General features: G+C 38.4%; 1 protein-coding gene across 3 annotated transcripts in view; it reads left to right on the top strand.

Annotated features, from left to right (window-relative positions):
* Nucleotides 1-3,639: 3,639 nt before the first annotated feature.
* The window catches only part of LOC117138043, a 62,602-nt gene continuing 51,516 nt past the window's right edge, over nucleotides 3,640-14,725 (top strand). For all 3 annotated transcript variants that reach the window (XM_033299857.1, XM_033299858.1, XM_033299856.1), the window contains exon 1: nucleotides 3,640-4,723. The gene's annotated coding sequence lies outside the window, so the exon portion shown is untranslated. The remainder of the gene's footprint in view (nucleotides 4,724-14,725) is intronic.

The raw sequence follows: 14,725 nt of genomic DNA, 5'->3' as shown, positions 1-14,725 counted from the left end.
AATAATTTATAAACTAAATGGGGAAGTATGATTTTAAGTAGCTGACAGTTACTTAAAAATGTACCCATAATTAGGTTATAATTAATTAAATTATATTGCTATTATAAGTTAAGTTATACTAATTATAGGTTTATCAAGAGCATATTTTTGTACAGTTATTTATGAATAGCAGGGCGTTATCTTCTTAAGCTTAGGAACTAAATAAATAAAACAGTTTGTTTGTGAAATAGACTGATAATTGATTAATTGTTTTAATTTTTAAACATAGTTTGAATATTTTTCCTTATTTTTTCTAGGTGTATAGCCCAAATCGACTGCCATAATCTTTAATCGTACTTTAAGTAGCTTCAATCAAAATTCATTTACTTATTATTTAATTATAGCTTTGGTTCCCGGGCAAAATATAGCTAAAATATTTCAGCATGCAAACTCGCCAGCAATTTGCCTAATCTTTCATCATAATCCAGTTACATAATTGCCCGAGAAAAAAATTAATTTGACTATCAAATATCAGTTTGGCAAGCATTGCGAATTGCCGAACGCTTTGAAATGTATTTCCTGTTTGGCCAAAAAACATTTTGCTGCTCCTTTTTGCGATTCACTTTCGCTCATTTGGCCCGCTAAAAATTTGATGCAATTTTCACTTTCCTCTGCGCCTAAGTATGCAAATTTGTTTTTTAGCTGCCGTTTTGGGCTGTCTGCAAACGTTTTCATTATGCAGCAACGCATGCCACGCCCCTTTTACAGACGCCCGTCCAACTGTCAGTCAATCGGAAAACGAAGGGGGCTGCTGAAGGGGGGGATTTGAAACAGACAGCCGGTTTGGGCCAAATATATAAATCACGAGGTTAGTGAGATGTGAACGAAGCGGCCGAACGTTGGACTTTCACTTGGACAGCCTTGTTTTCTGCCCCCCACAACCCCACATTCCCATTTTTCTGCTTTGCTGAGCCGCAGAAACTGATCCGCGATCCTTCACATAAAAAAAAACAAAAATAAAAAAGGGGGGGCTCTGTGCTTATTTTACCACTGAGAGGCTATCATAATTATTCACAGATCATAAGCTTTGCGAATATATTAGCCAACGGAATTCGATATGCAAAGTTGTCAGAGTTGCACTTTATACAAATTCAGGCGGTAGTTTTCCAGTTCCTATCGCTCGCGCGAAAATATTCGATTGTTTCAAGCGAAATTTCAATAAAAGAAAACCTGAAGCAAATACAATATTATTTTGTACTATAAAAGATGTCAACTCGTAAAAGTGATGCTATAAGTGCCACAAAATTAAAATAATAAGTTAGTAAATTAACCATAGATCATAAGTTAAGATAGTAGGCAGAATTTGTATCTCTTTCTTGGTTTCCCTTTGCTTTGGAGCATCGAAAACCTTTGTTTGATCGAATTGTATCCCCTTGCAGCTGGATTTTACTTAGCTCCACTATTTGCCCCCTGATGCCCCTTTGATATACCATCCGTGTTGATTGTTATTTATTGTAAGTTCGTCGGCTCCCGCTTTGCCACCCACTGTTATTACACAGAACGAAAAAGTATACTTCGAATTAAAAAATGGATTGTAATTGTGTTAAGCTGATTTTTGAAGATGTCTTACTGCAAATGAAATATCTTATTTCAGTTTAAGATATTATACTTTTATAAACTCGGAGTTTTATACTTGAACTTGTGAAATAATTATAATTATAATGTATATACAGCATGTACTTTTCTTAATAAGTATGAAAAATATAAAAATCGTTATAACAAATATCATAAGTGACTTTTCTTATTTACAGTGTAGGTATTAAAGCATTTTTCAGTTATGAAAGCGGTGGGCGTAGAGAGGAGGTGTGGGGGGCGTGTCGTGCATACTGCATGTTGCACCAGAAGCACACGTTGCAACGGAATAGATGGCTCATAAATCCCAACTGACTGGAAACATCTAATAACTATGTCAGCATGCGGCTCTCAAACTGTAAAGCTGGCACGCACCTAAAAATGAAAATGAAAATCTGGGCGGGTTTTAACAAGTTGTAGATCCATAAAGAACTCATTGAATTCGACAGCGTTTCCCAAATCAATTCTGGATTTTATGCAAGAAAATTGGTGAAAAGCGGAAATTATCTCACGTTGATATTACAGGAAAAACTCGGTAGCATGAGTGAAATTTTCGGCTGCCTAATTTTCCATGCGAAACCCCCTGCCTCTCTTCATAATAGGAGTACTGGCACTAAAACTGACCTCTGGGGTCGTCATCATTTTTGGCTCACGTTTATGATTGAAAATGTTCGTTTTTCGCAAAGCGGAGGAGTTTTGCATAAATCAAGTCAATTGGCTATATCGAGGAAAGCCAAATGAGTGATGGGCTTGAGCTTAAAACGGGGTGAAATTACATAAACTTCATATGTGAGATTATTTCTGGAAAGGATTTCGAATATTACAAAGAAAATTGGGGAATGTGGAGATATTATCTTATTTGTAAATTTTAAATGTTATACGAAACAATATGTTTAGGCTGGAAAACAACGAATTTATTTATTGATTTAAAAGAATCGTACATTTAGGTACAAGTTTTACTTATGTATCTTAAAATGGTCATAACTTGCATATTTTAAGTAGCCAATTAGCAAGTTTGAAATCGTTGTGGACCAATAAAAGTGGGCAAAAAACACTTGGACTTTCAGGTTTTTCGCAATAAAAACAAAACCACAACTTAAGGCGCCTTTGGAAATAACCCTTGGATAACAAAAACAGCAAACGAGGAAATTGGGAACAATGGACCGGCAAAGAAAAGCTGTCGCTCCCCGAAGCAACAACAACAACAACAGAGCCTATGGATCAGCCGCACGTGGCCCCCCACTACCACCCAACCACCCACTTTGGGTCAGGAAAATGAAAAACGATTCGAGCGCCAGAAGAGCCAAAAGAAAGAAATCGGCGAAAAAACCTTAAGAAATGCTGGAAAAATACCCAAGTGACCCAGAACTTGTGCAAGAAAATAGTTAAGGTGCTCGAGGGGAAATTGAAGGGGGAGGGGCTCTGCGGAGGCGTTTGATTTTCCTACGCTTTTGATGTTTTCCAACTAATGACGAAAGCAGCCAGCAAAAAACTCGAATGTTAGCCGAAAATGTTAAGCTGCTGTTAATGGGAGCAAATAGCCCCAACAGACGACGCCATAAATTTCGAAGAGCAGTTAACGGTTGAGTTTTCCAACTACTGTTAACATCTCGTGTTGGAGTCTGCGCTATGTTCTGATTAGAATGTCTGCTAATGAACATTTTAGTTGAATGTTAAAGTTTAAAAATTTTCTGTTTTATTTCAGTAATAATGCAGCTGTTGATATCTAGAGGCATAAAGCAAAAAAAGACTAAATTGAATTTAAAAAGTCTTGGTTGCATTTGCAATTTTTAAATTCTCAAAACATTTTTCTAGCCACGGCGCAGTCCGTCATAAAGAACTCCAATCAGAACTCAGTGCTGCCTCGAACCTCACGGAACAACCGGTTAACAGAATGCGCTCTTTCTTCGAATTCGAACTCGCTCTCTCCAACTAGAGCTGTAAACCCACGATATCAGCCTGTAATCGAACATTTGCCATCTCTAGGGCGCTCTCCAACGATTTTTGTTATTGCTTTTTCAACCGCGATTCGTGCAGCATGTGTTTTCGCGTGATCCGTTTAAGAAATAATGCTTAAAACACATCGGTAACCGTTAAAGTCGCCGGGAAAAAAACCAACATTGATACTAACGAATTTTCGAATATTTTTCACAAAACGATTTTGTGCGCGATTTTTTCGTCCAGGCTCAAGAGGAGTGCGAGCGAGAAGGAGCGAGACAGTCGACGGTGTCTGCGTGCAAAATAACGGTGCACCGAATTCGCCCAAATAAAAATTGAAAATAATCGCCGTGATTATTAGAATTTAAAACTGCCAACTGCAGCTAACGAATCAACCGATACGAGAAAACGATCGATGTGAAGTGCAAAAACAAGTAGAAAAATACAAATAATAAAAACAAAAACCGGTTCGCCTCTGCAGCAGCAAAAATCAAAGCCGAAAACGAAAAGAAACAAAAATCAAAGACAGCGAAAGAATTTTTGTTGTTTGGCCGGTGCGTGTGTGTTTGTGTGTGTGCGTGCGTGTCTGTGTGTGGGAGTCTGCCAGTGTGTGTGAGCCTCTCGGCAAAGGAGAAAAACGCACAAGTCGGTAGGAAAAAGGCGTACGTAAGGAAAACGAAAAAGAGAGGAAAAAACGCAGTAGGAATTTCTTGTTTCCCCAAAACCGAAGAAAAAATCCAAGAAACCCGTTTCCCTGCAAACACACAAAATATAAAAGGTGAAAAAGTACGAAAAAAAAGAGTAATATCTGAGAAATAAACGGAGGCCGCAAAAAGTGGCACAAGTGAAAATTCCTGCGCCGTTCGTTTTATTATTATTTTTCTGTTGCCGTCTTTTTGACAATCGCCAAAAGTGAAAATCAATTTGCGAGAGCGCGCGCGCAAGGAGCAAAAAGGAAGAGAGAGAGAGAGTGAGAGAGAAAGGAAGGGAGAGAGCAATCCCGATATAGAACTCGTCCTTTTTCGGCCCCAAAATTACCCAACCCAAAAAAAGAGCACGAAAACTGAACGAAAAACTCCCGGAGAAAACAACAACACACACCGATAAACTGCAAAAGTAAACAAATTGCGGCGAAACTGAACGAATTTCGGAAAACTGCACCAGCGGAAAAAAGGTCAGTACACGGCGATTGATTGGCCGGAAAATTAACTGAATTAAAGTAAAAACCCTCGAGTGCCAAAGTCGCGTTAAGCAGCAAACACCTTTTAATAGTCCCCCATTTGACCTTCACCCATGGACACCCTCGCAAATTGGCAGCACCAAAGTCGGGCTAGCTGTTAACCCTTAACCGTTAATTGGGACCCCCCTCCCCACACTATCATGGTCATGGTCAGCAGGTTGTGAAAACGGTGATTTAGTGAGGTGCGTTACCCTTGCCAGGGAATCCATTATATAAGTCACGAAACTCTTGAATGAAAATCTCATTTCAATAGAATTTTACAAAAAAGACGCACTGTAAGCAAAAAAAAGTTAAAAATGTACTAAAATATGATACAGAAAGGTAAAGGTATTTGTGCTTTAGATAAATGTAACAATAAAAAGGTGACATCACTATCTGTAACTACTATATATTGAATTATTGCATTTGTCACTGCAACTGTTGATTTCAAGTAAAGCGTTAAGACCTACGACAGTTATTATGAAGCAGCTTTTCAGCTCTTCAACTCAAATGACTTTTACTTCTGTTCTATGACAGTTACTGTCTTTTCGTGTTGCACACACTCATTCGAAATAAATTCGGACTGGCAGCACGTTTACCATTTGGCTGACTCTTTCTTTAATCGCACCTTTTTATGGACCCACCATTATATTGACCTTCACTCGAGGGGTTCTGCTCTTGAAGAGGCATTCATAAATTTCGTTTTCTGTGCGAGTGATTTGGAAATTGCACGCCTTTTTTTGGAGGGGCTGTCTGCCTGCTTCCCCCTTTTTGGCCCACCAATTGCAGTTATCTTGGTTGTTTTTGTTCAACTTTACTCATTTGTTCATTACGTGTCTGGTTCTTGTTGTGGCTTATTGCTTTTGGTTGTATTTGCTGCGGCTGCTGCTGTTGTTGTTGTTGTTACACAAGCGTAACAATAAAATTTCAGACTGGCCCGCCACGAAAATAGTTAAAATTTTATATGTGCTGTTATGATCATGTTTTATCTGATAGTTGTTCGCTTGTGGCACGTAACACAGTTTGTTTTAAACTTTTTCGTTGATTTGCAGGCGGCATGAAAGGGGCAAAGATGTATGTACATATATGTTTATATGTACCTACATATATCACGTAGATCAGCGAGCGGAGAACTATCTGAGATCCAAGAGTTGGGTCAGCGGCTGCTTTTTGTCTCGCTTACTTAATGTGGATGCGGCTTAATTGTGCCAAAAGATCTGATATCTTGTGCTGCGCCTACAGTTACCAAGAAAATAAACATAAATGTAGGAGTTTTCAGAAGAGCTTTAAAAATCTTTAGAAGAATGTTATTATCCAGTGCATTTGACATAATTTTTTTATAGAACATTCCCATATATGTAGTTTGTTCTTGGAAAAAGGTATAAATTTACATTGAAAGATTTATACCACTAGTTAATGCCAAAATAATATAAATATTAATGTTCCAAAGATTTCTCATGCTCATTTATAGTAGAACAGATTTCTCTCAGTCTAAATAATTTCAAAATGTAAATATTCTGAATGTTTTAGTGTCACACGTTGAATTTAAGACGTGATCTCATGCTTCCATACTCGAACCGAATACTTGCAGCTCCCACTGTTAACTGTTTGCGTGATCTTACTTAATTTCCTTACTTTGTGTCATATTCATTAAAAGAGTTGACAATTTGCAATGATAAATCAAAAGAAATCTGAACTCGTCGTGGCCGGCAAAAAGTGACATTTTCGCTCAACATTTTGACCAACATTTCGCCCAATTTGCATAAATTTCGAGCATTCGATTCATTCGAAACGCTCCAAGTCGAGAAATTCGACTTTTATGGGCAAACTCAAAGAGGCCCAGGCAATTTCTGATTTATTTAATGAGCAAAAATGCTTCGTTCGATTTCTTTGGCTCCCTCGCTCCAAAGTAATCTCTCTACAGACCCGTAGGCGTAGATCTCAGATTGGTTGGCTGCCGTTGAAGTTTAACAAATTTAAAGCAATTTTCGTAGCTATTTTTGGGGTCAATTAAGTTTCGAGGGGTAGCCACAGATACGAGGAGGTAGATAGTAAAAGGGGAGCTCGGTGTGGGCGTAGAGATATTTCTTATAGATTTATTTTGCCAAAGGAAAATTTAAGAGCTGAATTAAGAGCTGAATTTTCTTTTATTGTTCGCTTTTTTTACTGTATCAAAAGGATGTGCATTTCTAAAAATATAATCTTCCTATTGAACTTGGTCCTTAAGTATTTAAGATTTTGATATTTCTCCGTGTAAAGAGCGTAACAAAAGCTTACAATGGTGTAAGAAAAAAAGAACAACAAACCCAGGGAAAATCGATTGAAAACAGATGATTTGGCATCACCCCAGCCCGATTTCCCGCCTTTTGGGCCCACCTCCTTCTGCTTTATGTATCCCAGTGGCCTGTTTGGGTTCCCCCACACAAGGACCTCAACCATATCCAGCCCCATTTCCCAGCTCCCATTTCCCAGTTCCAGGCCCAATGCTTCACAGGCCGTTAAGAAGTGTGCGCAAGGGGAGGGCGGGTGTATTGGGCGGATTTTCCCCAACGAATTGACTACAGTGGGGGCTGACAAAGTCAGCTGTTTTATTTTTTCAATTCCCCAAGCTTCAAAGTAAATAATATCCTGCAGCTTAGGGAATAAAAGTCAGTTGAAATGTGATTAATAACCAATTTAGGTATACAATTGTAAGCTTTAAAATCGATTTTCCTTTGTTCAGAATGAAATCAAAAGTGACTCAACAACAAAGAAGTATATTTTTAAATTAATCAAAATTTATTAGAAGAACGTTATCTTTTGATGGTTTTCCTAAACCATTTCATATCATTAAGCTTACATTTTTCTAATTTCCCTACTATTCGTCCACTGACATTGGTGTTCACTGTACTGTCCCTCACTTGCCCTTCGCACAACTTCTGTTCTTCTTCATTTCTGGCCGTACTTTATTTCTTCTGCTTCTTTGGCTGCTGCTTTCGTTCGCTTTTGTTTTGTTATTCATTTGGCTTGTGCCAAATTCTCGTTGAACTTTTGAGGCTCCCAGAACAGCTGTGCGAAATGCCCGGGCCACGAAGTACAAGTACACATCGCTTGCTGTCTATCTCGCACTTTTTCCGCATTTTCTCCGGCTGGTGTCCTCTCATTAACACTAGCAGCGACGTCGACAGCGGATGATGCGGATTTAATGAGCAAATGATTAGCATTTTTATGTGCCCACCATTTCCACCCTGCGCCCGCTCCAACCTGCTCCATCGAAAAATCCTTAGAAGTCAAGTCCCTCAAAGTGCCTTTTGCTAAGCTGGGAAAACTTAATAGTTGGCACATTCCACCTATTCTCACTGCCGCCCCCTTTTCTCTGTCTGTCGCTGCACTGATAAGGGAAGGTGATAAAGGGAATCAACTGGGAGGGGGCAAAGTGGGACACGTGCAACGGATTGTGGCACAGAGATGAAGTTCCCGGGCGAAAGCCCTTAAGCGGGTCCAAATTAATGATCCCAACGCAGATTTATGGCCAACCAGATAAACGGGAAATGGAAAAAGTGTAAAGGAAATCGGAAGAAAACTGCAAAGAAAATTTAAAATAAAGTTTACACATAAATTAACTTATGAGGAAGCTGCTTCGAACTTATACTTATTCTTACATTAAGAATTTACAATTTATCCAATATCAATCTAATTTATTTCGTTTATGTATGACGTATGACTTAAGTCGTTTCAATCAAGTAACTGCATTTTAGTGCACAAAATTAGCCAATTTCCATAGCTTTTCCCCAGATAGATGCTACAAATCCTTGATCCATATTCAGGCAATGCAATGAACGGAAATGTTTGGACAAAGCCAATCGCATTACGGTGCATTTAACCCCCCTCCCGGAAAATCAGTTGAAAGCCAAGTTTGAACTTTTGACGGCCGAACAATGGGATCCAATGGACGTAGCCGAGCCCAAGACTCCGATTTCGCCTGCATCCTGTCCACACTCGCAAATGAAATTAACTTTGGCTCCCCGCCCCCCTTTTTTTTTGTCGACCAGTGATTTCACTGCATAATGCAATTAAAAATGGAAAAAGAAAATATCGAACGCAAAAAATGCGATTTTCCTTTTGCTCTACCACAAGGGAAAAAAAAAACGAGTGAGTAGAAGCAAAAAAAAAAAAAAAAAATCAATAAAAGCATGGGGCGTGTAAAAAAAGAATCTGCCACCACAATGCGGCACATCGGCAGCGGATGGGCTGTGGGAAAGTCGGCGAGGAAAATCAATCTGGCACAAGGATAAAACTACACGTACGAGCACTAAATGTGCCCCACATATTATAGATACGATGCTAGGGACACATGTCCTAAAAACGCAATATGCAAAGCTTTTTTTTTTTTGGGATTTTTCGCGCACTAGGGGCGCGAATCAGGTGTGTGATATTCGAAGTGGAAAGTATGCCTCTTGAATAATTCAGGTGAATGTTTTGTCATTACTATTGATATTTGGTATTCGCATTTAAAATGCAGTAGAAGCAACTAGATTTTAATCACATTCCTGGCTTTTATCAAAAATAACCTATTTTTGACCGTATTTTACAGAGCATGGTCATACTGAAACCAGAATAATTATTTGCAGGACTTTTATAGTGCTTCGTGATAATAAAAACTACTTAAGTTTTGCTGGCAGAATATGAGAGATATATTTTTAGCAAATCATAATGAAGAACATAAATAATTCAGAAGCAGATAAAGCCATTTGTAGTTCATGCTGAATTTGCTTTAAAAGTATTTGCGACAATGATTCACTCATTCACTTGAAGTAAATTCTGCTGAGCCAAGTTGGGGCTTCCATTCTGTGGGGGTACAGATAAGCGGCTGCTCCAAGGAAATCCCTATCAATATTCCCCAGTCATATATTATATTTGCAAATAACTTTTTATTTCGTTCGCCAATTGTATAATTGTTTGTTCTGCGGGGGAGTTTCGCTTGATAATTCAGCGCAAGTTTTGCAATAATCTGCCACGCGCGTTTCCTCTGCGGCTAAAAAGAGTCAAGGCCAACTGGTGCAAGTCGATATTATCGGTTCATTGCCAAGAAAAGTGGGGGAAATCTGGATTCCATATAAGTGGGTGTGGAAATGTGATACTTGTGCTAACAAGACTGTTTAACGAAGTCTTCTCTTCCAGCGATTTTATGCTAATTTTGGCCATGCACCTGAATTTATGCTGAAATAATTCATTTTTTACTTTGATGTCGTTTTCAGTGGGTTTTGAATTTGAAGTAGCAGAACAATTAAATATGTATAGTTAAAACATATTCAAAGACTAGTAGGGTAATAATTAAATTACTAAAGGGACATAAAATTCCATAAAACTAAGATAAAATATCCAATTACCAGAAAATGTATTTTAGTGCCTCTACACTTGATGGCTCGAAGCCCTTCGGTTGATTTGTGAAATTATTAAGGTAATCATAGTCAAATCAAACTGTCATTACCATGGCTAAAACCGAAACAAAAGCCAAAGTTTATGGCTGCCCATTCGAGGGAGGAAAGCAAAATCGCCTGCAATTGTGGTAAATCAACATTTTCGTTGGCATTTTCTTTTCTTTTTTTTTGTCTTAGCTGAGCCTTGGCACGACATTCATGGGCTTATTGTGGGATGCGGGAGGAGGTGTTGGCGCTGCAATAAATAAGTTTTGGCCAACAAAAATAGGAAGAGTAGAAGCCAAGAACGTGCCAAAGTTGAACAAATACAGGGCTGGATCGTCGGCGGGGGGGAGGGAGAGGGGATGGCATTATGAGCACGGGGATTAACAAAGAAGAAAGTTGAATTATGAAGAAAGTTGCGCTAGAACTTTCTCATCTGTGAATTCAATTAAAGTTTAGCTGCAAGCAAAATCCAGTTAATTTGTAATAATTTCTGCAATCAAATTAAAATGGAATTTTCAGCGATTCAAACGGGCCAGAACACACAACGATTTTATCTGTCAAGTGGCTAAAGATTATGAATTATGAATGAAAATTACAATAAAGTTCCCCTCGAATAAATCCAGCTGAAAGGTTGCCGCAAAAAGCAAGCGAAATAAAAACCATAAACAATAAATTTCTTCAATCGGAACTGCCTTTCTTTTGCAAAAAAAAAAAGCGACGCAGCGGGAAAAAACTTTATTATTTCCGCTTCTTAAATGCAACTAAATTACGCTAATTGCTGTTGGCCAAGAGCACTGGAATAAGGCATAAAACAAAGAGCGAAATGGCCAAGAAATGTGCAAGGGAAAAAACAACAGCAAAGTGCGGAATTAGTAGAAAAGTAATACTTAAACTTTGAGTTATGTAAGTGTGGCCGTGATTTTTCCGGCGCATAAACTTTTCTTTAGAAAGCGCCGACGTTTAAAAAAAATAAAATAAAATTAAATGGTACAAAGTGAACCTTCCCCAAACTGAAATGGCCAAAACAGAAAAAAAAAAATGCTCAAAGAAATTAAATGAAATGGAAATCAAATAGAAATCAATGGACAAAATGAAAGTGAGGAATTTGTTTTTGGGTGTGTCTCTCGACTGCTCTTCAATTTCTCATTTCCTAAGCAAAGTTGGTTCCCCTGTGAGGATAACGACGCTACCTCAAAACATGGCAAATCAATAATTAATTTTTAATGCGACGACCTAGAAAAAAAAACGTTGCTAAAAGAGTGATGGCGGAGAAAAATTGGCTTAAATACTTTATAAGCTGAGCGGCATTTGTCAAAAATATTTGGCACACCAAACGCTTAAGAAAAGAGTACAACAAAAGAAGCTCATCAACACTGGACTTCAAGGTTGAAAAATCAGTGAAGTTGCAAAAAATTTAGCGCATTATATGTATGTGATATTTTTCACGCACTCTTAAGTAATTTATACTTTAAAGGAGATATGTAAGTAGAGGAACTACATTAATACCTAACTAGTAATATTATGCAGAGTTTTTTTTAAGCAATCTTGTAGCCTAGTGTTACTTATGCAGGGCTCAAGGCAATTTCCGCACGAGACTTTGGCGACAAACAGTCGCAATCCATCCAGCAATCAATCAATCAATGGAACGGATCGATCAAGAAGCTCCGCCGATTGATAGATGCAAAGATAGTGGCCAAGTTGACTGGCAAAGAGTAGCGTCTCTCAAAGAAATTTAATAAAAGCTCCGACAGGGCTTCCGTGTTCTTTGAAGAGTGGAAAACTGAGGAGGAGGAGGCAGTCTGCTGCTGAAGATTTTTTCCTGGGCTTCGTGAGCGGTGATTGAAAACCCGTTTGCTGTTGCCAATGGCCGAAGAGCAATCATAAAACAGAAATACGTTAATAGAATCTTAACGGAGCGCGTTGGGAGAATCCGGCTCGCGGAAACCTAGTCGAGGCCCAGAAGAACGCCCAGAAGGGCGTGGCAGTTGGAGCAACAGTTAGGTAACTGTAATCAATCAGAGCAGCCTAGGCTAATTAGTTGGTTGGACAAGGGGGTGGGCGGGACAGAGGGTTGGGAGAGGGGGGCGCCCAAGAACTGCGAGACTTAATTAAACGCAAAAAAGGCCGCAAGGCAAAGGCATTTACAATTTTCACAAAATTTAAACAACAGCAAATTGCGTAATTTGCCCCAGCTGCATGGCTAATAAACTGTAATGAGTGGGCGTGGCAGACCAGTGAAGGCAGGGGGCGTGGCTGTGTACATATTCGACGATTTATGCGAACTTTATTAGATATAAAAAGCGAAATAAGCAGCGGATATATTCGAATTATGTACGATTTAATGAGAATCCAGTTCGGAATTTGTATTATATAATTACATTTTATAATTTCAATTTAAGTTTATTATTTTATCTGCACCTCTTTGATCAGGTTAATTTATTTAGCATAAAACTAAAATGGGTAGTTTGATCTGTTAATTCAAGCGAGTAACAATATGCCTTTTTCGCTTTGCATTTGCCGATGTTTTGGCAGCTCATTGAACAATTTGCCCATTCTGGACTTTGACAATATCGAACTGTAATCGATTTCCATAAAATATGAAAACGAATCCTGCGCTCATCTACGCAGATACAGATACGGATACATCTACAGCCTACAGATACAAACGCACATATTTCCACATTTAAATGCAAATCACGTCGATGGTCCGGGCCATGTTTTTGTTGTTGCTGGGAGTTTGTGTGTGCTCATAGCCTTGGCAATTTGAGCGAACGTATATGGCCAACAACAAGATGTGCACATTAAGATACAAGATACATAAACACATTTGCCCTGTATCCATGTGGGTGTCTTTTAGCGTGTTAGTTGTTGTTCTGGCATTTCCTTTTGTTGTTGTTGTTGTGTGACAGGAGAAAAAGAAAAAGTTGATTGTGTGACTGAAAAAGATTTTTTCATGAGGACAAGGCGTGGTTCTGCTGTGTGTGAACAACATCCTGTTGTGAAAAAAATACCCTGTGAATCCTATCTTTATGGATCTAGAAATAAAAACGAATGGTAAACAATTAAACTAAAAAAGGTGTTAAGAAAATATGATTATGGTTGATAGCAATTTACTTTGCAATTATACTTCGATTTTCTTACAAAAGGAAATCATGTTTTTACCTTTTAAGATGGTTAAATTTCTTTGCCACAAGTGCACATGTAGCAACAAAAGCACCTTAAACAATACGAAAGAATTAGAAAAATTATAAATAATTTTTATAATTATTCATAGGACTTTAAACGTTAACTCGCGTCAATAAAATCATAAATATTCGTATGAGTTACACATTTTACGATCCATTTATGGGCACAATTTGGCTCCTTTATCGGTCGCCAGTTTATCGCAATTATGGGCTTTTACCAAAAATGTGTAAATACCCGCTGCAAACAATTTTTGAAGAACGCAAAAGAGTGAGGCAACATTTTCTAATCGACGCAATAAGGAAGACAAAAACCCAAGATTCTTTTGGACGACAAGTGGCACATCAAACAAAAGCGCCAAAAAATAAAATGAATGAATGGGATATGAAAAATGGAGGGGATAGAGAAGGGCAAACAAAAACGAAACGAAAAACGTAGATCAAATATTTGCCAAGCGGTTTTCTGTAATAAAAGGTACCAACATTCATGAATACAAGCGAGTGTGTAGTATTATTCATGTAAATTCTCTACCTACGAATGGAAAATCATTGATATTAATTATGCCTCTAAGGTTCAACTGTGTGGCTCTCTTGTTTCACTCGTTTTCAAACTAACAAACCTATAATTCAAACGAAACCGAAATGTAAACTGAGAAACAAAACAAACAAGGCCCAAACCAGCTTTATACGTTTAAGGTACTTACAAACGAGTAATAGGAGAAGCTTTCAAGCCTGAAAATTAGTTAGAAGTGTCGGGTTTTGAGTTGGGAAAATCGCTGTTTACTTATAAATGAAATCAACATACACCATAAAATTGCCCCTGACATGTGGCCAAAACAGCAACGAAACTTCAATTCCAAACAGCGTGTATAATAAATAAATATATTTTGGCCAAATTGGACCCACATGGCCAGTTGGCTAGCTGTCAGTCCAACTTTTGGCCATTTATCGATTTTTGTGGGTGTCCAAACTGCGCTTTTTTTTTGGGTTTGGGTTTGGGTGAGTTGCCAAATCAAAATAATGTCGACAATTAATTTTTCATAAATAATTATGAAATAGTTTTTGACCAACTTTGATTGACAAACGATGGGACACTTGATGGATGTTTTGGCTGGTTGACATGAACGAGATGCTGTTGCAGGAGTGCCGAATCATTTTCGGGTTTGGGAAATCGAACCTTAATCATAACAATTAACACGAAAAATGTGTTAGCCACGAAACGGGCTGACTGGCTGGCTGGCTGGTCAACTTTCCTAAAGGTCGGTAACCGGTTTTTGGTGGTAGAGGAGCTAGTAGTTTTTTTTCTGCCTCCACAACTGGCTAACGAATTTCAAGAGTCTTGAGTCTGGGCCAACATTCTTGGTAAGCCT

The sequence above is a fragment of the Drosophila mauritiana genome, chromosome 2R, assembly GCF_004382145.1.
Source record: "Drosophila mauritiana strain mau12 chromosome 2R, ASM438214v1, whole genome shotgun sequence".
Classification (NCBI taxonomy): domain Eukaryota; kingdom Metazoa; phylum Arthropoda; class Insecta; order Diptera; family Drosophilidae; genus Drosophila; species Drosophila mauritiana.
Note: the sequence above shows the minus strand (reverse complement) of the source record. Positions and strands in the feature narration are given on the sequence as shown.